The sequence below is a fragment of the Pseudopodoces humilis genome, chromosome 16, assembly GCF_049639895.1.
Source record: "Pseudopodoces humilis isolate 2021_Gansu_Grassland_sample_001 chromosome 16, ASM4963989v1, whole genome shotgun sequence".
NCBI classification, from domain to species: domain Eukaryota; kingdom Metazoa; phylum Chordata; class Aves; order Passeriformes; family Paridae; genus Pseudopodoces; species Pseudopodoces humilis.
This window is the reverse complement of record NC_142215.1, coordinates 11817767-11839286: the sequence shown is the minus strand read 5'-3', so window position 1 is coordinate 11839286 and position 21520 is coordinate 11817767. Positions and strand designations below refer to the sequence as shown.

The window sequence follows — 21520 nt, the reverse complement described above, 5'->3', positions numbered from 1 at the left end:
AAGAAGATAAGCAGTCATTAATGGCAGCCCCTACAACAAGGAGTTGGAACTGGGTGATCACTAAGATGCCTTACAACCCAAACCATTCAATGAATATATGAAAATAAAAGAAAGCATTTTAGAAACTACTTGTGTTCCACTGTAGTTACTATTGAGCACCAGAGCTCTTTCACAGCTTTGTTGTCTCAAACCCAGTGAGGTAAAGGTTATGCTGTGCTATGTTTGTTCTTCAGGACTTTATACTTTCTTTTAAAGATATCATCTTGAATACTTATGAGGTGTTACTTACTTAAGAGGAGAAAGCACACATAGTAGAGGCAGTCATGTGTTACAAATAATAAATAAAGGAAATAGAGCTGAAATGTTAGCAAATACTTTCAGTACTACAAGAAAAAGGGCTTAAATATTGAAGTAATTTCTGAAAGGCTCCTAGAAGTATGCATATGGACAAGCCATTCAGGAATCTTTTTCTCTGACTCTTTCCTTACATTTGGCTCCTAACCTCCTCTTCACTGCCTTTTCCAAGTGTATTTTCTGAGCAGCCTCCTTCTTTATTCTTTAAAAATAAACTTCAGGTAATCATTCAAGTCTCTGAAAGATCTATGATTTGAAGATAATCCATCTTTTTTGATCACCACAGGAGCAGTTATAGTCAAAATGAAATAAAAACAGAGCCTACTGATGTCTGATTGAAGTAAGATCCAGGCTCACATACACTGCACAGATGAGTTTTATCACTTTTTTATACAGATCATTGTTGCCTAGTTATTCACTCATATTGCCTTCTGGAAAAAGACTAATCTGGAATATTTTTACAAAAATGCAGTGTTTACATAGGGCTTCCTGATAGAGTCTTTGAAGGCAGGGGATCCAGCTGGAAGTGTGCTGTCTGTGACATTTGCCATCCGTCGTTTGAGAGCCCCACATCAAGAGCAGCAACCTGCAGCTCCCAGCATCTCGTGTGGCCCTGGCTGAGCTGAAGGGCTCTGTCAGCTGGCAGGGCTTCAAAGCACTGTTCCAGCAACTTTATAGCAAAACTAGCTAATTACCACAGTCTGCAGCCAAGATGGACTCTCATATATTATTATATTGTCAAGTAAGAAACTGTGGCATCCCTAAAGATCTGAGGAAATTCCCAAACTAATCACTGTTGTATATACCCAGTTACATAGCAGAACATTAAAACACTATGATATTTCAAAGCTGGAAAAAAAAAGAAAACCACTAAATACCTGACATCACAAAAACTCATTATAAGGGATCAAAAGCAGCTTTCAATTTGACACCACTTCACTGTCCTCCCACACAGCCACCAAGCAGGAGCAGCCCCTCCACTGCCAGCCATTGCTCCTGATCCCATCCACCATCTCCAACTCCCTTTGTCCCGTGGCCAAGGCTTTGCTGAGGGAACACAATGTCAGCTATGGGTAATAGCATTTACTCCAAGGTAATTCCCTTTAGGGGAGTTATTCACTGCAGCAGCACTGGGGGAAAACATTCTCATTTCAGCCCTGACCATGCACAATCCAGAACCAAGCCTGAGCTGGCAGTTTGGGAGGTGACACAGCCCTGTGAAAGCGCAGTCTCTGCTGCTCTGTCTCCACCGAGCACACACAATGCACACAGCAACAGGACCCAACAAACCCTTCCCACCAACGTGCCCCAGTTTTTGTGTGGTGATGTCTGCCAGGGTACTGCTTCTGACAACCTTCTCCCTGGGCAGTGCCATCCAGCCCAGCAGGGCTTCTCTGGAACCACAGCAATAACAGTGTCCCAGCATTAACAGAAGGAAGCAGAGATAACAGAATCTCAATTTAGATAAAGTGATGCAACAAATTGTCATCAAACAGGGCCAGCACCTTTGTGACTTGGTTCCTTGGTAAATACTTTAACCAACATGTTGCTTGCCCTAATTTCCATCCTTCTGAAAATATTAATTCGTTGTTGCTTTCAAATCAATTTTCATGTGAGATTTTGAAGCACTTGGCAATAATTCCTAATGAGACTAATTTAATATGGTGCAAATCCTGAAGTATGCACCAGGATACAGAATGAGTTATCTGTTGGTATTTGAAAGCACCAACAACAAACACCAAACCCTAGCTCAGCACCACTTAAAACTGGACACATGCAGCTGGGCAGGCAGCACACAGCTGAGTGAGAACTTCTGTAGAGTCAGCCTTAGAGAGTGTAGAGCTGAAGCCATGGAGCCAGCTCATCTTGTTGAGGCTGGGGAGGAAAATGCTGCCCAGACCTGATGTCCCAGAACTGCCTGGGAGAAGGCTGGTGGTGCTATAGACACACAGGTTTCTTCTCGCTTTTTCAATTTCATTCACAAGGTTAAGGATGCTTGGTATTTGTATTTACTGAGAATATTGTCCAATCACTCCCTACCCAAGTGCTGAAATGTTATTCTGAGTATCCAAATGAATCCTTATTAGGAAGAAGCTGGAACAAGTTTCTTATGTAAGGGATTTGCATTGCTACTCGCATTTCATGTGAAATGGGGCAAATTTATTTCTCCTTTTAAAAAGAAACAGGAAATGCCCCATAGCCCCAGCCTAAAAGCAAAGCAATACCAAATTGAAAAATTCGCTGTGCAGATCAGGGAATCCCCATAATTTATTCTACTGGAGGGCAGAGTCATGGATTTGCATAGAGACCCAGGAAAGTCACGGAGCTAGAAAGAAATACTCCCTCTTTCATGGAACAAATATCAGCTACTGGTGCATATCTGTGAGCTGTGAGATGCAAATGAGTCCTGAAGGACTGTGGGTCCATATTCAAGGTACCCTGTGGAGGAAATGACTCGCAGCAGCATTTGCTCCTCTGGGGAGAACAACTCACAGTACAACTATGTAATAACAGTTATTTCTCCAATATTCCTTCAAAACAAACCAAATCCCCCACCAGGCTCAGACCTGCAGTGAAAAGGCTCTAATCTCACCTGTGCATGCCAGAGCAGGCTGGGACACAGACAGGGCACAGCACAGTACCATGGTGGGTTAAACTTCTGCTGGGAGGAGCTCAGAATGCTCCAGCTGCTTTCACATGGCAAATGCAGCACCAAGCCCAAGGACAATGGGACAGTAATTTCCATCCTGACACGCTGCAGCCAAGCAAGAAGGGCAGTGAAATCAGGCAGAAGGAAGAGTTGTTCAAGGATGACTTGGAGATGTTAAGAGCTGAAAGTCCAGAGAGATCCTCACCACTGAGTGGCATTCCCATCTGCACAGGGAACCAGAGGAGACTCACACCCTGGGAGTTAACAGGGTACAGAGGCAAGGCAGAGAACTGAAACAAGCTGCCTACAGCAGAAACCAGTCAGCCCAGTTAGAGCCCAGATAAAGCTAAGGCTTGGTTTTAAACTAAGATTTACACTGCTTTTTTTCTCACATGTTTCTGAGCCTACAGAAATCTTACCCCATTGCACTGTGTTATTTCTTTATAAGGTGATTAATACAGCTTAGCTTGCCTGAAAGCAGGAAGGAAGACCAGTTTAGTTAGTTCAGAGAACCGCGAAGGCTTGTGTGAGACCACATCACATCAGCATTTCTCTCTTCAATTCTCTCATAAAACACTGGAAAGCTGGGTTGGCTTTAACAGCCATGGGCATTTATCTTGGTCACAGCTGTATCAGGTTGCTAAGGCCACAGGAGAGAGGGGGAAGGCAACGTGATGCCTGGTGTCACATTGTGCTGCAGTTCAAAGGAAATCAGCTTCTGTACAGGAGAAAGCAAGTAGCTGGGAACAGTGTGGATGTCCGGAATGGCAGTGTGGGGTAGGAGCCTTGGGCTGCATCCAGCTGTGGCTGGGAGGGCTGACCAAGCAGGCTACTCCTTGGCTAGCTAGGACAGGAAAAACAAACTGCCTCATTTTGTACTTTTACCTCTCACAGTGTCTAAATGGCACTGCTCATCTAAGTCTTCTACTTAAACACAGTTAAAATAAGAAGAAAAAAAAAGTGAAACAGCTACCAGAAAAAAACCCATTGTGAATGAATCAGAGTTGTTAGAGAATATTTTCAGGCACCAATTTAACTGGATGCAAAGACAGGTGCAAGAGCAGCAATCTCAAAATAGCAGTGTTTTGCAGGTCATGATGCAGTAGAGCTCACTTACACAGCTGTCACCTCTCAGTGAAGCACAGCTGCTGGGGTTACAGCAGAAATTCACCTGCAGCAATGTAAGGTCTTACCATGGGCTAAGTGTGTGTGTCCATTTTTCCAGCTCCTGTGGGCTGTGTTGCCCTGATGAACTGGGGTGCTGGCTTACCTGCACTAACCAGCACACAGCTGAGCTATGCCTGACATACCTACCTGCCAGGCTTTGCATCTGCTGCCTTCCCAGAATACCAGTCCTTTTTTTCCTTTTGCCTGCTCAGACATGTTTTAAGTGACTTGCTGCATTTCATACCACTTCAGATGGGTTTATAACAGCAGAAGGAAAAACTTGAGTAGTACCTGGGAGCAAAGACGACTCTGTAATCTCAGTGCAAAACTCCTTGCCTCATATATTATCTAAAAAGATTGTTCACAATGGAGGAGTCAGAGATGAAGTGATTTTCCTTTTCTTTCAGTTTTTCTGAAGAGCTTCATGTGACTCCATCCCACAGTGCCAGTCTGTGCTCGCTGCTGCCTCGGAGCGCATCATTCCCTCCGACGGATTCACTGTGACAGCGAGGGAGGCACCACAAACCATATTTTAGAGAAAGGGAAACCAGAACATGGAGTCATAAGGTCTCTTCCCCAAGGCCATCTGCTGAAACCAGTGGCTGCTCTCCTGGCAGGAGTGGAGCTCCCAGCACACGCTGAGTCCCAAAGACAGCACAGGAAAAGCCATGCTGACAGCCCTCCTCTCCGACTGGACAACTCCCTCAACAAATGTTTTGTCAGAAAGCCTCACCCCTCTGCATTGTCCCTGAGGATGCTCCCCCTGCAGATGGCTGCAGCAGGGCTGGACTCCTGAGCAGCACCAGCAGGGCTTGGGGCACAAGGCTGCCTTTGAACAGTGGGTCAGACACAAGCTCTGATTGTTCCAGCGGCACTGAGCAGGAAACCTCACTCCAGCAGCCAGAAACAAGGCATTCAAGCACAGATTACAAAACCTGTTCCCACAGGAGAGGCCTCCAACATGTGGCTCTCCAAGCTGTGATATGATTAGGGGGCTGTGAAACACTTGTCAAGGGCTGGTCTTTGTTAGAAAAGCTTGCAAGCAACATTTTTAGCAAAACAGCTGCTGTAAGCTTTGCGAGTCCAGCTGCACACAGAAGTTATAGGTATAATGATATAAACAGTAGCTCCAAAACCAATTCATTTTGACTGGAGTAGGTTGTGCAGCTGCCGTGGCAGATCTGAGGGAGCCTCTGGAAAAGCAGATGGTTCTGCTATGAAGGCAGGAGCTGGAAGAAGGCATTTGTCCAAGCCCCTCCCAGGACAAGCCAAACACAAGTATACCACTTCTCAATAGATGAGCAACCAGAGAGGATTGGTGCTCTATTGGTTTAAAAACACTTCTTCAGCTACACTGGTGCAAAGCTGTTTGCGGGTCAAGCCTCAGAAAAAAATATTCCTGAAGTGCAGTTTCACTGGGAGAGCCAGAAAACTGGCATTAACTCGCTGCTCTCACTTGGAGGGTGGTACTCTAGTTCCTGAATCTCTGCTGCTTTATTTCTGCTATCAAGAGCTGCCAAGCAGCCCTTGGGGTACAGCCTGCACCTCCTCGGGAGCAGCTCCCCCAGGGGCAGCCAGGGCTGTGTGACACGGTGCAGGCACAGGCTGGCACAGCACTGTGGCCCCTGCCCTGTGGCTCAGGGCACCACAGAGGGTGCAGAGGTCTCTGCAGGTGTGCTCTGCTCCCCAGGCAGCTCCCTGGGGAGACTGAACTTACCCAGACTCCGTCTGCCTCCACTGCCAGGATTTCTTCTAATCTCAAACATCTGAATACCTGTGTCAAGCACATATGTGCAAGACAATCAACAACAGGAGCAGTTGTTGCTGATGTCAAGGTCATCCGAAGCCACAGGATTTATGTCTGTTAGCTAGAAAGCCTGCAGGTCATGTTTGCCTGGGAAAAGAAAGAGGCAAGAATGAGGATGCATTGCAGGAAGGATTGCTGACCTGGCAGAGAAGAAGGTGCAATTCAGCGCTAAAAATAATGGTAACCCAAGGAGATCTTTGGAAAGGTTCTCCTGTCATGCCAGTGGGCACTGGAGAGGTGTCAAGAGACAGATTCCTACAGGAGCAAAGCATGCCAGCACATTACAGAAATTGATCCTCTGGGCACAAACACAGCTACTGAATGCAAAACATTTGCAAAAATACAAGCTATGGCCCACGGGCTGACCTACCCAGCGAGTCACACAGCCCCTGCCAGGCTGGGTTCACAGACTGGCTTTGTGTTGACAGCCTCAGCAGAGAGGTGACAGGTTAAGGACACCTGCCCTGCCCGATGTGCTTCAGGAGAGCTATTCCCTGAAGCATCTCCTCAAACACTGAGAAATCTACAGCTGCAACACACACCTCTGTGGGCTCCTGCTGAGGGTGGAGGAGGCTGAGGAGAGGAACTTCAGAGGAAAGATGTAAATTTCTGTGATTAGTAGCACACTTGGTCCAAAGGCAAGAATAAACATGGACTGGAATGTCTTCTTGGACCACCACCCATCACCAGCAGCTCTCTGCACTGCTCTGTTCTCCGGGTGCCAATTCATTTTGCCCTTTGCAAAATTCAGCACCAAATCCAGTGAGAGGGAGAAGGTTTTTCCTTTTGGAACCCTCTGCACAACCCTTTCAAATAGGTCAGTGTTTTTCCTAAGCTCTAAACAGAAATGAAAACATAGACAAACTGCTATTTGACCAGCTATGCAAAACAAAACCTCCTTCAGCAGGGTATGATTTGTGGATTAAAGTTTTTTCCCTTGAGCTCAATGCAACCCAAAAATCTCTTCCGGCAGCTTATCGCAATTTAGCTAACTCCAATCCTTAAAAGACTTCTCTATCTCAGCACACCAAGGAAGGTCTTTGTCAGGGACTTTCCAAGAGCCCTTGGCAAACCTGCTGCACACAGGGCACAGTACAGGCTACTGAGCTTCACAAAACACCCAAGATGCAGAGTGAGAGCTCAGGGGGTTGATGTCAGGAACAGAATGAGCCTGGGCATTATTTCACTCTGAAACCCTTTGCCTGTCATCTGGAAACTCAGTGTGCTGTTCCAGAGGCATGGAAAATGGGGGGCTTCAGTTGGAGCATGCTGCTCCTGACATCCAGGCTTTGTGAGGTCCTGGAGAGGTGGCAGCAGCTCCCTTGGGTAGACTGGAACTGCTCAGTGAAACAAAAATGAAAACAACTCATCTCTCCTGATTTCCAGCTGCTTCTTCACAGGGTACACTTCTTTTACTCTCCAAGACATTCATGAACATGAGACCAAAGTGTGTGCTGTGAATTTGTCGGGAGAAAGCAGATTACAAGCCTGCAGTAATAAAAGGCACAGACATTGCTACTAAACACTGTCACAGGCTTTTTGGTAATTTTTGTCCATTCATAATAGTGTCATGTCATAGCCCTCTTAAAGCCCAGAAAACATCATCATGATGTAATCTTACCAGTTTCACAAACAGGAATGAAAATACCTGCAAGTCTGGATAGGCAAACAGAATATTTTCATTATAGTTAATCTAAAGAACAAGATAAACCCCACAACCAGCAGAAAATGCATTCACATTAACTTATTTGCAATGGAGCTACATATTGTTAAACAACCCAGAATTAGGAGCTCGAGTTCTATGAAAACATACCTGTGGCTCCTTGAAAAAGCAGAATATCACATAAAGGTACTCGTAGCACACACAGAGTTAACCTTTGTGTGCTGCCCTCTCAAACAAAACTGGTTTTGAGATGTATTTGTTTAAACAAGTTAAGAGAAATGTCAGAGGCCATTTCACCAACAGCACATGACGACAGCCTCCTTCCTCCTCTATCAGCAGAGAACAATCACACACTGGGCACTGAGGGCTTGCTGGTGTTGAGTCAGAGCAGGAAAATCCATCCAGAAAATACATGCAAATGAAGGAAAGAAAAGACAGACTTTGTATTCTGTTTTCCCCCTCTTCCTCCTCTCTTCCCTTGAACAATGTGAGCCAAGCAGAGACTGCCTGTCTTGCTCCTGCTGGAAGAGGCCCATGAATAATTTGGCACATCAACAGTCTCCTCAGTTCCCACAGCTCCCATGCGGGTGCTACTGGCAAATCGGATGTGTGCACAAATCCCAGCGAAAGTTAACGGCCTCTGGTTATCTCAGGGCAGAAATTGTTTTCCAGGAGTGGCAGGAAACTGTTTTCCAGGAGCATCAGGAAACAGCACAGCGTTCCAAGGATGGGCTTGTGCATAAAGCACAAGGGCCCTTACATCTGCTCCAACACGAGGTTTCCTGTGAGCACACGGACAAAGCATTCCGGTGTTTCCCTCCAGCCACAGGGGACATGGGAGGCCACGTTCCTTCAGCTCCTAAAGGAACCAGGGCCACAAGACTCGTTTGGTGTGGAGCATGAGAAGGGCATGCAGAGAATTCCATTTGTTTTCCCACTGCTGAAACCTACACTGCCAGTGGCTTTGCTCTGCCATCCTTTCACAGATGGATTCATTTCCTGTCACAGGGGCTCTGCAGCACCTTTCCAGACTGCAGATGAACAAACCACCCTAAGAACCACCAGCCTCCTACCTCTCTCTAGTTTTTAAGAGCAACGCTTACTCAGAACAAACTAACAAAGGAAACACTACTTTTGAAATTTCTGATTACATATTTAACTTTTTATTTTCAGGACAGGATAAATACCAGGTGAGAAGCAATGAGTTATTCTGATGCAGTACCATTTAATTTCTTTCAAAAAGACTTAGCCATAAATAACAGTCCTCCTACCTCTTCCAGGAACACCAGCCTGGCTCGAGCCTCAAGAAAAGATGTCATGGGTAGGTCACTGCTGAAATCAGGAGAGTTCACCTGTTCTCTCTAGGGAGAGTAGAAGGTTCTATTGAGTCAGTAGTGGTAATCAAGAAGCCTATTAAAACATCTTTCTTCTCCCTACCACTGCAAGACTACCTCCTGTTAGTGTTTTTTATAGTCAACCCCTCTTTCTTATGTATTTTTTTTAAACTTGCTCTCATAAAATTATCGCAGTTGCTCTTCTTTATGTGCAGCTTATACTCCAGAAGGCAACCAGAGGCTGAGCAAACTGTGTGTGACCTCATCTGTACCATGAAATGAGCCAGGACACTTTTCTCACCAAGATCCCTGGGACCCTGAGCTGCCTTCTTTTCCCTGGTGTAAGCATCAGCCACCCTGCAGCTGAAGCCCACTGAATTAGCGTCAGGGCAAGCAAGGGGAAATTTATTAACAAATGAATTCCCGCAATTACAAACCACTTCCACTGCACTACCAGGGCTTTTAGCGTTCATGACAGGATAAGCCATCCTCATTCCCAGGAGTGCAGGTGAAGGCTGGGTTTTCATGACTGCTGAGCTTTTGCTGCAGCTCCCATTAGCTGCAGCAGAAGCTGTGAGTGCTCAGCTCCTCCGAAGCAGCAGCTGGATGAGGGGAGGCAGGGTACACACCCTGCCTCTGGCAGGAGGCTCCAGATGCAGCCAGTGAGCTTCAAACTCCTGATGTGAGGAACAAGTGCAAGGGAAAACCTGTTCCAAGGGTGGCCGTGGGCTCTGGGCTGCCCTGAGCAGGGACTGGAACAGGCTGCACCTGCCAGGAAATGTTGGATTCCAGTTCTTGCCCTGGTACCTGCAGCACAGGGCAGCAGGAGTGGGCAGAGCGTGCCAGGTCTGGGCTGCTGTGGGACTTGTCTGATCACAGCCTTAGCCTGCACCAGTCCACAGCACAGCTGGAGCAACAAGCTGATGCGCTTGTGAGGGCTGGACCTCCTGAAACTCCACAGAAGCAGCAATTTCAGACCTAAATTTAATTGGCAAGAGGAAGATTAGATAGACATCTGCTTTCAGTTAGAAAGTACTTTAGAGAGAGAACAAATACTTCAAAGTAACTTTCCTGCATCACCTACAGTTTCTCCTTCTTATTTAAATGCAATATCAGCAACCCAGCTGTTGATGCTCCACAGGGGTTTAATTATTTGCAAGAAATGACTGTTTGCTGCAGCCAGCAGCCAGTGCTGGGTAAGGTCCTCTGGGATCAGACTCCAGGCTGCTTTATGGCTCAACATCAGAAGGAAATCACCTGAAAATAAGTCTTCTTGTACATGACCAGATAAATGCACTTGCCAAGCACAAAGCTGAAAACTCTTCAGTGAAGAAGAGACAGTGTTATTTTTTTTTTCCAAATGCTGACACAAATTATGAAGTCAAAATGAACTCATGAAGCACTTTTCAAGCTCTAGTGTCTGCCAGACTCATACAGACTTCTGTGGGAGGTCTGTTTTGAACAAGGCTATTTTCAGCTATCCACCTGGGGAAAAAAAACTCATCCAACAAAAGAAAAAGAAAAAGAAAAAGAAAAAGAAAAAGAAAAAGGAAAAGGAAAAGGAAAAGGAAAAGGAAAAGGGAAAGGGAAAGGGAAAGGGAAAGGGAAAGGGAAAAGGAAAAGGAAAAGGAAAAGGAAAAGGAAAAGGAAAAGGAAAAGGAAAAGGAAAAGGAAAAGGAAAAGGAAAAGGAAAAGGAAAAGGAAAAGGAAAAGGAAAAGGAAAAGGAAAAGGAAAAGGAAAAGGAAAAGGAAAAGGAAAAGGAAAAGGAAAAGGAAAAGGAAAAGAATAAAAATAGGGTTTTGTCTCAGTATAATCTAGTCCTACCATGTGATGCTGACTGATGTGTGATAAAATTTCCAGAGCTCAGCAGGTGTTTGGGGAGTGACCACCATTCCAGCCACCCATTCCCCGTAACAATACACAACCACAAGATCTGAACCAGCAGTCAAGGGAACAAGAGTGTAGAAAGGTAGGTGTGAAGATGAATGATGACAATAGATGAAACTCGTGCCAAACGTGATTTACAATAGAGAAATGGAATTCTCTTTCTGCTAGAGGATCTCCTCCATCACGCTGACACTCAGAGGTCTACACACACTCAGGTACCCTGGCACCAGTGGTTGATGCCAGGAGCCCCAGGCCAGAACGCCCCTCACAGCACACTTTGTCCTCTTACTTTGTGCACATCATTGCTGCTACATTTGGCAAAGGAAAGGGATTTTACTCCTCTTCCAGAGTATCTCTATTGTCACAGAGAAGCTGAAAATCAGCATCAGAGTGATGACATAAATTCAAGCAGAACCAACTCTGCTGGTTGCATGGCCTAAACACTGATGACAGAGGAGAAAGTTCCAGCTCAGTGTTGGTGCTCAAACACCAAAGCACCCATAGCCCAGACCTTCTGGCTGTCAGATGTTTCAGAACCATGTACTAAACATAGTCATGACCCTAAATATACCCCACGCACTGCACTGCAGGGAGTGGAACACTCTGCGTGCACCAGCCAGACAGATTTATGGCAGTGCTGGTGTCATGTGCAGGGTAACCAACACCTGCTTATCCCAAAGGGCTGCACTCCTGCACAGGCTGCTGTGCTGCCAAGCCCAGTGTCAGAGTTAACTACAGAGCAACATGAGGCCGAGCAGCAAGGCTGCTTAGGGCTAACAAGTACAAATGAAAGGACATTAAGAAGATAACCTGGGATCCAGTTACCAGCCAGAAAAAAGGATGGACAGAGTCCCTGCATGTATGCTGGCTTTCCCCTTGGAAAATAAGGCAAGCACCATTTCACACAGCTCCCTCCTGCCTCTTCTGGAGCCGCTTCCCAACACGCAAGCAGAAAGGCTGGTGCAGCCCCGGGCAGCAGGCACACCCCCACATTCCCAACACAGGGAGTCAGCCTCCCCTCCGTGGGGGGATCTCAGACCAAACAGAACAATAAACAGTTCACAGCAAGGCTTGCTTATAGCTGGAGCTTCATGGTCCAAGGAGCAGCACACTAACTTTGAAGTCTTTCCAACAGAAGCTGGGGGTGCTGGGTTTATCAATCAAAGCTTGGTCCTTCCACGTTCTGTGCAAGCTGGTTTTAATTCTTGCAAACTCTACCCACTTATTACTGAAACTGGAGCAGCCTGGTCCAGGAGATACACATGCTCAGCAGCACCAAGTCATGCTCCTATAAAGACCAAAACCAAATCAAACTCTTCTACTACAGAAAGTTGGACTTTGTCTGTGTATAGATATTAAATATTTTGGAGGATGTTTCTCTAAATTGGTGTGGGAAACTGGAACTTAAAAAAAAACAATAATAATTTTATTATTACTTTTTTTTTAATCCTCAAATCTTGTGCACTGCTCTATTTTCTAATACAAGGCAATAAGAAACTAGAAAAACCCCACCACAAACAACCCAAAGAGATCTGATGGGTGGGGCTTCTCAAAGAAATCTGCAACAAAATGGTCTGAGCAGCCTGTACAAGGGCTGCCCGAGTTGCTGCCATGACTTGCACATGCAAGGACTTTAAACCTGATTGCTACAGTAATGACGAATCATTGCATAACTGAGGAGGCCTTGCAAACGAAGCATCGTTGGCAAAGGGATCACCCTCTCCTGCTTTTTCCATTCCCTGCTAATTTTTTTCACTTCTGCAACTCCAGTCCCCAGAGAAGGACCAGCAACACCCCAAGGTAATGACCCAGCTAAACATGACAGTATTTATAGCACTATTATTTCCCCTTTAGTACATTTCAGAGTACAGAGAGAGCAATCAGACCCCTCGAGGATTATATTCCAACATTTGTACTATAAATATTTATCTGGCTGACTTAATTTTAGCTTTACCTAGGTCTTTCAGGGACACAGAGTGGGCCTTAGCTTGGGAAACCAGAGAAGCAGCACAACATGACCTTCTCGTGTTGCAGGCAGTTTCCCCTTACTCCGGCTGGGTTACGTTACCTGTGCGTGACCAGCACGGCCCTGCAGCATCACTGCTTTTCCCAGAACGAATCCCAGGACTCTCAGTCCCTGGGGGATGCTGCATTTACTGCTGATCTTGATGACAGAGAAGGTAGCATGTTCCATCTTACTCAAGACCCTTTTCCATGACATTGAAAACCTGGCAGGGCCCAGATTGGTATCGCTCCAAAGAGGTAACTCCTTTCTGCCTAGTGCAGTACGTTCTCGTCAGAGAAACATGTTCGTTCGGCTACTAAAATAAAAGAGAAGTAAAATTCTGCTCACAGTCACACCATGGTAGTAAATTGCAAGTCAGAATAACAACATACTTTCTGGAGCATGACTTCAGTGTCTGCAGCGGTACCTGCCTGTGTGCCTCACCTCGTCCTGTAACCCACAGGAGTTACCCCTGTAATCCCACCCAGGAGCCTCCCCCCAGCTTACCTGGCACACCTGTGCAGCAGGAAGGCTTGTGGGAAGGTGGCCCATCTTTCTAGAACCGTCCTTCCCCAGCCAGGGGCAGCAGCTGCTCTGCCCGCCTGTGGCACGCTGCGCATTGGCACGGGTGTGCTTCTCCGCTCCATGCCTCCTGCTCTGACCCAAGCCTTTGCTTTCAGGCAGCCCTTAGGGCTGGCAGAGACACCCTGAGTGAGTGAGGGCTGCTGTGGGCAGGCAGTGCAAGCAGAGGAGGGTGCCCTCTCTCCACACACTGCCAGCCGCACAGAGGGAGCGCTGCCGGCTGGGACAAGCGTGCTCTGCAAAGGGAAAGTTCAGCAGCTGCTCCAAAACTCCCACCTGAGGGAGCAGGGCATCAGCTCCAGCCCTGCAGAACCACCGTGGGGCTCAGCTAAGCCGACCTGCCTCAGTCATCACCCCCAGCTGCCTTTTGGATGGGTTTCCCAGCTCAGGTAGCACCACTGCCCCGAGGATGCTGAGGCAGTCCAGCACGGTCTCCTCAGCTGCTAACGACAAATTTACCCTGACATTGAACTCAAACACTCAGCACGAGACACACATTTACACACTGCTCCACTGCCAGCGGGAAAGATCAAGGAGGAGTGTGATAAACTGAAAAAAGTAAGCAATATTGAAACAGCCTCAGATCTGCATTCCCCTGCAGCACTGCGAAGCTACCATGAGGCTGGAGGAGAAAAAGAACCCCAAATTAACTGAATCATTCATATTTGGCCATTACAGGCAATTCATCTCAGCAAAAAATGTAAATACACAAAGTAACCTGTGCCAAAAATACGGTTCCTCCTCTCCTCCCCCTGGTTTCAGGGTGGAGACAGATTCCTCAGACACACACTTGCAAGGCCAGTGCTATTTGCTTTACAATGTTATCAGATGCTGAGGGACCATGCAGGCCCTGAGTGAAGGAGCTTAGCTTAGGAACAAATTTTCCTGTTTAAAAAGACATTTTTTTTTAAACTTAACTAATTCAGTACTCCCACTTACACTGTGGCCCCAAAGGTAGGTTAGTGACAAGAGGAAAAACCCAAGCTGTTGGAGCAGGAACAGTTTTGTCAAGTGGCTTTGGCTTGTTTTGTCAGAAGGTTTTGTTGCTAAAGAAAACATGGCACTGAGCTGCACCTTGAGTCACGTTTTGGTACACGAAACACTCCCACAGGCTGCAGTTCCCACTTGCTCTCCCTGCACAGGCCAATGATGAAGAGCTGGCTGACTCCCACTCCATCAGAGGCGGGAGGCACGTGAGGGGTGCTGACTACAGCCACCGAGGTAAGGGCAGGAGAGACTTGGCTCTTGACTTGTGACTTTTAAATCCTTCCTTCTCCAGACAATTTGATGAATTCTCAGTGCTCAAGGTGGTACCAGCTGCACAAATTGCCACGGAAACCCTCACTGTGAGTTCCTGCACTAGGGATGGTCGTTCTCCAAGGAGGCAAAGTCCTGCCTGGTTCTGCAGTGAGGTGTGGTTAACCCCACCTGGGCAGCAGGAGTGGCTGGCACCTCCTCACCTCACAGCTGGCTGCTCCTTGAGCTGCCAGTGACTTTTTGTGGGGCTTCACTAACTCAGGAACAGATCTATGCCTTAAAATTAGTAATATTAAAAGCAAGTAAAATAAAATTGCTTTGTGTTTTGGTTAAACGCAGCCCTGCAGAGTCCCAGTGTGCAGCTGTGTCACCGCAAGGGGAGGGTTGCTCAGTTCCAGAAGCCAGGATGAGAAGCCAAGGGTGGAAGGGAGGATGTTGTCACCAAAGCACCCGCACCATGAAACCACAGCCACACAAGCCACTGCCAGAGCAGCCCTGTCCCACTCCCACAGTGCCATGAAGTACTGTGGTGGCAGCAGTGGCACTGAGCAGGGTGAGCAGAGGAGCTGCTCACACCTCAACCAGGCCCTGAGAGCCTCCCTGGCAGGGCAGGGGACAGAGCTTTCAGACCCCAGCACATCCCAGACCCCTTCAAGGGAAGGCTCCTCTCTCTTCCCTGGGAAGCAGGTGGCCGTGGAAATGAGCAGCATTAGGGGAGGTGGTGCTGTGGATGGTGCACCCCAATCTCCTTAGGACAGTGTCCTGCAGCACAGCCAGCATCACAGCTTCACAGGCTGCTTGCCACAGCTTTCATGGGTCTAAGGGGACTACCACATCCTTAAGGGCTGTTTCAAACAGGATGTGTTAGAGAGTGGATTTATCTAAAATACCACAGAAAACACCATTTTTACCAGACACTGTGTGAGAGGCATCTCAACACCGAGGGAAAGGCACTGGGCTGGCAGGGCAGGAGTTAATTGGCTGTTTTGGCCACTCACCCCAACAAGCCCTGGATTAAAATACTGCCAAGGCTGCTGGAGAGGCTGCTTGAGGGACAAGGTAGTGCCCAACAGAGAGGAAGGGTGTGTGATGCCTGCAGAGCACAGCCTCCCTTCCAGCCCCTGCCTTGTGAAACCACATCTGCAATGCAAATTGCCCATGCACGGGCGAGTCACAGCCCCAGACAGGCTGGCAGGCCTGATCTTCCCTCACTTCTGAAAGGGGAGCTGGGCTTCTCACTGTTGATGTTCATATGGTAAATGCACTGCCAGCAGCCCACTAGTAGAGAAGGGATCAGCCAACTATTTAAAATTCAATTTAAAAATTTTAAAAAAATAAAAATCCGAAGTCCTGGGGTGCCCCACCGTTCCCAATCTGTCAATACCATAAGAAGATGTTTTGGTGTTGCACATCCACGATCAGTAGACTCTAGTCCTTTGGTCCTGTGGTGAGACCCAGTTAAATCAGCCAGGTGATGGGGACACCCACAGGTGGAAGATAACAAAGGATCTTTTGTAGGTGCAGTTTTACACAGTGCCCTCAGTACTTGATACCTAAACCACTTATCTATACCCTAGAAGGTTTATACTTGTGCAACCAACCTAAGCATTAAGTGACTGATGCACCTGGTCCAGAAAACAAAAAAATAACCAAACCCCACGAGTCCTGATACAAATGTAAATGTGCCACATCAGACAGCAACCAAACTTTAGAAAGACCTAAGACACACAATCTCTGCAACCAAACAAAAAGACCTTAAAGCTGTTTGCTGCTGGCAGAGCCAGCTGCCCACTCGCCCAGTGACCAGCTGGCTTCTGCTGCAGGTTACCTGCCCCTCCCACAGCCCCAAAGGTTGTGCCAGCCCAGCTTTGGGCACACACAGTTGGGTGACACGAGGTCACCACCCAGGGCATGTTCAATTATCCCTTTTACTGAAATAACCGTGGCAGCTTCGAACTCTGGGGCAAAAATGGAGGATAACATCTTTAACACACAGAGTTAGCGGCTCTCAGAGGCTCTGTCTGCCTTGCTCCAACTGGGAATTGTTCAAAGAAGATCTCAAGCCTTTACCAGACCTTCCAGACTCTCCCCTCCCCTCTTGTATCACCCACAAAGAGCACAGGAAACCTTTGTACCTGCACCAGAGGTGAGTGAAGCAGAGAAGCCCCCTCAGCAAGCGTGTGCACCAGAGCACACCAACCTCCAAGTGGTCACACACATTATGTGACAAGAAACACCAACAGCCACTGAATAATTTATGTGGTAAACTATTTCTGGAGCATTTGATCAGCTCTATTGGCCACCATTGCTTTTGCTGAATCAACAGCCCCCATCAGAGCATATGCTGCAGCGAAAACAGGCAGCACTGTGACAGGTTAGGAGAGACATTTACTAAATGAAGCGCTCGCTCCACTGAGCCATGGCAGGCGCATCCATGGAAATCCAGGCAGCTCCTCCTGCAGCAGTGTCTGAGCACACACCGTCTGTCCCTGCAAGGCTTCCCATTAGCATAACCACGTGTGCAGCTATAAATCACACCCAGGGAGAACACAGCAGGCTGGCAGAAGAGCAACAGAAAGAAAATACATTGCAGGCCATTTTGCAAAAGGTGGTGATTAACTATTGTCAGCTGAAAGCCGCCGCAGAGGGAGCAGCTCTGCACCTCGGCGGCCTGGGGGAGTGGGAGCAGGCTGGGCACAAACAAGGTGCTCAGTTGCTCTTGAAAACGGAAACAAACATGACAATATTATTTTTTAAAGACACTAAAACCCTTGCTAAACACACACTTCATTTCAGAATTTACCAGAAGCAGAATGAAGCCGCCAGCACTGAGTCCCTTGAGGAGTCAGAGGACCCAGAGCAATGGGGGAGATGCAGTCAGGAAGCACAGAAAGGGCCCTGGGGAGAGGCCACTCTGCCCTGGTACCTCCCGAGGCCACTCAAAGAGCTGCTGTGGCACAAGGGCTGCCCACCTCCACACAGGGTGGAATTTCCATGAGCCACCCCTCCACCTCAGGAAGCAATTCCTGGGATTTGCTGAGGGCAAAATGATCAGGTTTTACTACAAACGTCCTCCAGAGACACCCCTCACTCCTACAGGGTCTGAAACCCTTTCCTGACACCACCTTTCTCTGCATGGCAGCTGGGAACCAACCAACAACACTTCTGGTTGTTCAGAGCTGGCAGGTTTTCTGAAAATGAAAAAACCAGCCATGAAGTGCTGCTGTTGGACTGGTGACCACCTCATCAGCACTGGGACTGGAAACTTCTCCCAACTCCATGGAAGCACCTGTGGGATCACCTCGGTACACCTGGCCAGAAAAGAGCCACTGCTTGTTTCCCCAAAGGCTTTGGAGAAGAGGAATCCCAGGCTATGCTGGGACCTACAGCTCAGAATACAAATCCCCTTCGTATTTGGTAAATGCAGCAGCACTGCAGAGGGGAGTCTCATTGTCTCCCCTTGATCACGCTGAGGCACATGGGGTTCACAGGAACACCCTGGCCCTGCAGGTTATTTTGGGGCGGTGAATCAGTCCAGGAGCGCCTGCCAGCGCGCATGACGAGGCAGGAGAGCTGCCAGCTGCCCTTCAGCTGCCGGAGCAGCTCCTCTCTGCACAAACACACTGGCACAACACCCACTCTCTATCTGGCAACAGGAGATTTGACACTGCTCAACACTGCTGCTGAGTACAGGAATCATTCTGGAGCACAACAACAAAGTCACACGAAACGGGTTTAACCAAAGCTGCATATTTTCCTGCTATGGAAACCGGTCACAAGAACCAAAAAGCTGTCCAATGGCAAGAATTCTGTGTGCTGCTCTCTCCTAATCTGTCCTGTTCCCTTCTGAAACCCTAAAACTGGTGAACAGCAGCATGAACTAGTTACAGCTGGCCCAAAGCAGCAATCTCAGCTTTTCACATCAAAGCTCTGCCAATGCATTACCAAGGTCACACGAAAGCACAAGGATATTTCATCTCCCACCTCCAAATGACCTCATGCAATGTGCAGCCTTGCTCCATCTTCACAAAACAGACCCCCACGTACAGACAGACAAGAGAACTTTCAGTTGTAAGGCCTAAAGGCACCTTTCTTTTTTTCTCCCAGAAGCAGGAATAATCCAGGAGTCTGAGCAAATGGGAGCTGACAAGTGCTTAGTGGTCCACAACTGAATGAGAGAGACACCACCACATTTAGGAAAATGCTCAAAAAGGAGGTATGTAAATTGCAGCCCTTCCTTGTTTACAAAACATAGAAAATGTACTGACTGAAGCTATAGCAAAAGGTGAGCTGAGACTCAGAAAACTCTGGGAAACTGGATTCAGCTAACCAGCACAACCAGCACTGTGAAATCACAGGTTAAAATCTGTCAGAAAAGCTTACATCAAGTTTATCCTGTCTCAGAGGACAGAGGTCCATGTGCAAAACTATTTTTCTATGAACTTAAACCCACTGGTGTTTCATGCCAAGCAACCTGATGACCAAGGCACTCAGTGCTCTGTATTGCAGAGTTTTGGCTTTAGAGATTTGCTACTCTCTACATCTCAGCAAGCATTTTTCTGCTTTCCAAACCTTTAAAGGGTTTGTAAGGCAAGCTGCCATGTAACTCCAGTCCTGCCATGCCACACCACGGCCCCAAAGTCACCACCTGAGCCTCAGTGAGCCTTCACACACAAGCTAAACCCCAGCACTGTTCCCAGCTCACAGCACCCTTCCCAAAAACTACCCTGGAGCAGAATAAAGTTACACCTTGCCTGAGAAGCGCTGAACACGCCATAACTCAGGCAGTAGCAGTAGAAATGCAGCCCTGCCTTGCAGGAGAGCAGCACAGGGTGAGCACACAGCTCAGGGGGAAGGACACAGCAGTGAGTAACAGGAGGGCAGGCAGGTGCTGGAGCTGCGCTGGCCAGGCTCAGGAGCTCCTGGGCCACTGTGGGTACGGCACTCAGGGCTGTGGGGACAGGCAGATATCTCATGCCTTTGTTGCTGAATACAGATTTTTTATATAGATTTTTTTTCAGCCTAAATTGCATTAGTATGTATTATTCTTTCCTTTTTTTTCTTTTTTTTTACTTTTTTTTCTTTTTTATTTTAATAATGCAAGTTTTCAGTCTATTTTACAGCCTTCTTTGTTGCCAGTTTTAAAACACATATATTTATATGGCTTGGAAAGAACCATCTGGAATAATGATTTGAAAAACACATCCTTCTGGCACACAACTTGTGTACTTCCGAGTAATTAGGGTTTTTATAGAAAGCCAGGGCACGCCTGGGTTTTTTTATTTGTGAGCCCACTCTTCATTAATTGGCACATTTCTCGAAGAGCAAGCAGTAACGTTCTGCCTCTCTGAGCCCGGGCTGCAGCAGCCCTGGCTGGTGTGGGAGGCCAGGATCAGACACCCCCTCCACAGGCAGAGATCCCAGCCCTCTGCAGCCCTCCTCTGCACACCAGCCAGGATCAGACACCCCCTCCAGAGGCAGAGATCCCAGCCCTCTGCAGCCCTCCTCTGCAGGCTCTGCCCCAGGGCAGGTGGGTCCTGCAGAAGGCAGCTGCACGTTCAGACAGACCCAGCTTCACCCAGCACAGCCCCTCTGTGACATTAAACACCTGCTAGGAGTTCTGCCCCTTCCCTGCTTCCAGAACAACAAGACTTTCCCCCCTCTATGTCATTTCAGATTTCCTTTAATCCTAAAACTTTTCAGGTTTTTGAAACAATGTGATGTAAGAAAAACCCTAAAAGCTGGACTTGTTCAAGATCAAAGCCCTTTGAAAAGCCAATCTACCTAAAATCTCTAATAACCTTGGAAAGGCTATATACACTTTTAAAATTTTACAATAATAGTCTGCTGGAGAAAAAAAAAAATCTGCTCAGAGTTCAGCCCCACAGCATGAAATACACCAGTCCTAAACCACTCCCAGAGATCCCCCTCAAATGTGACACCTTAACTCTGTCAAGAAGCTGGAGATCTCATTTCTAGGTCCCTGGCAATAGAGCTGATCTGCTAGCACACCTTGGATGGTGTTGTGTAACAACAGAAACCTGTTTGGCCCAGGAAAGTCTGAAGAGATTTAATAAATTGTGAAAGGAAGACAAGAAAGAAAACAAAAACAGGGGTAAAGAGAGGCTCAAAAGAAGTCCATGACACTGAAAAGAATTTCTTTCCCTAAACAAGTTTCCTTCCAGTTTATCTGGGAATGGTATTTCTGTGCAGGAAAGTGTCAGCTGTAAACTACTGTCACATCCAATGCTATATCCAAACTGTGAACTGTCCCAAGCATCCAGGTCAGCACTCTCAACCTTTTCCAATCCACAGCCTCAATTCAGCATGAGCTCATCTGCATTTCCAACAGAAGCCTCTTCCCAGCCCCCCAGCTCCTCTTAGTTACGTGGTGTGGATCTCTGGCAAGTAACTTCAGAGTCAGAAATCATACTTAAAAATGCTGCTCCACACAGTGTGTGACTTCTGCAGAGGTGTATTTGTCAGGAACACACTGTAATCACAATGCTTTGCACATGTGTGTAATTCCCAACATGTAAATCCAGAATGCCCTTAGTAAATGTCATTGCACGTGTATTAAGGACATTTAAATGGCTTGAAAGATCTCAGATAATCCAGTTTACTCAAAAATTTTGCTGGCTATCTGAAGGGAAAGTTGTCCCAAGAAAAAACAGGAGCAGAGGCAGTAAATAGCTGAGGGAAACAGCAGCCCTGGAGTCCAGCATAGTGCCAAATTACAAAGTGACTCAAGTCTTCAAACTGGTAGTGCAGCATTCAGAAATTTATTTTCCCCAGTATCCAGCAAGGCTGTGC

The 21520-nt window shown here is 47.2% G+C and overlaps 1 protein-coding gene across 2 annotated transcripts in view; it reads right to left on the bottom strand.

Moving 5' to 3' along the window:
* The window catches only part of MAPK6 (mitogen-activated protein kinase 6), a 69416-nt gene extending 52495 nt beyond the window's left edge, over positions 1–16921 (bottom strand). The window contains exons 1-2 of one of the 2 annotated variants that reach the window (XM_014251157.2): positions 16843–16921; positions 5889–6065 (exon numbers count right to left, since the gene is read on the bottom strand). The gene's annotated coding sequence lies outside the window, so the exon portion shown is untranslated. The remainder of the gene's footprint in view (positions 1–5888; positions 6066–16842) is intronic. The other variant, XM_014251158.2, reaches the window with a different exon arrangement.
* Positions 16922–21520: the final 4599 nt, after the last annotated feature.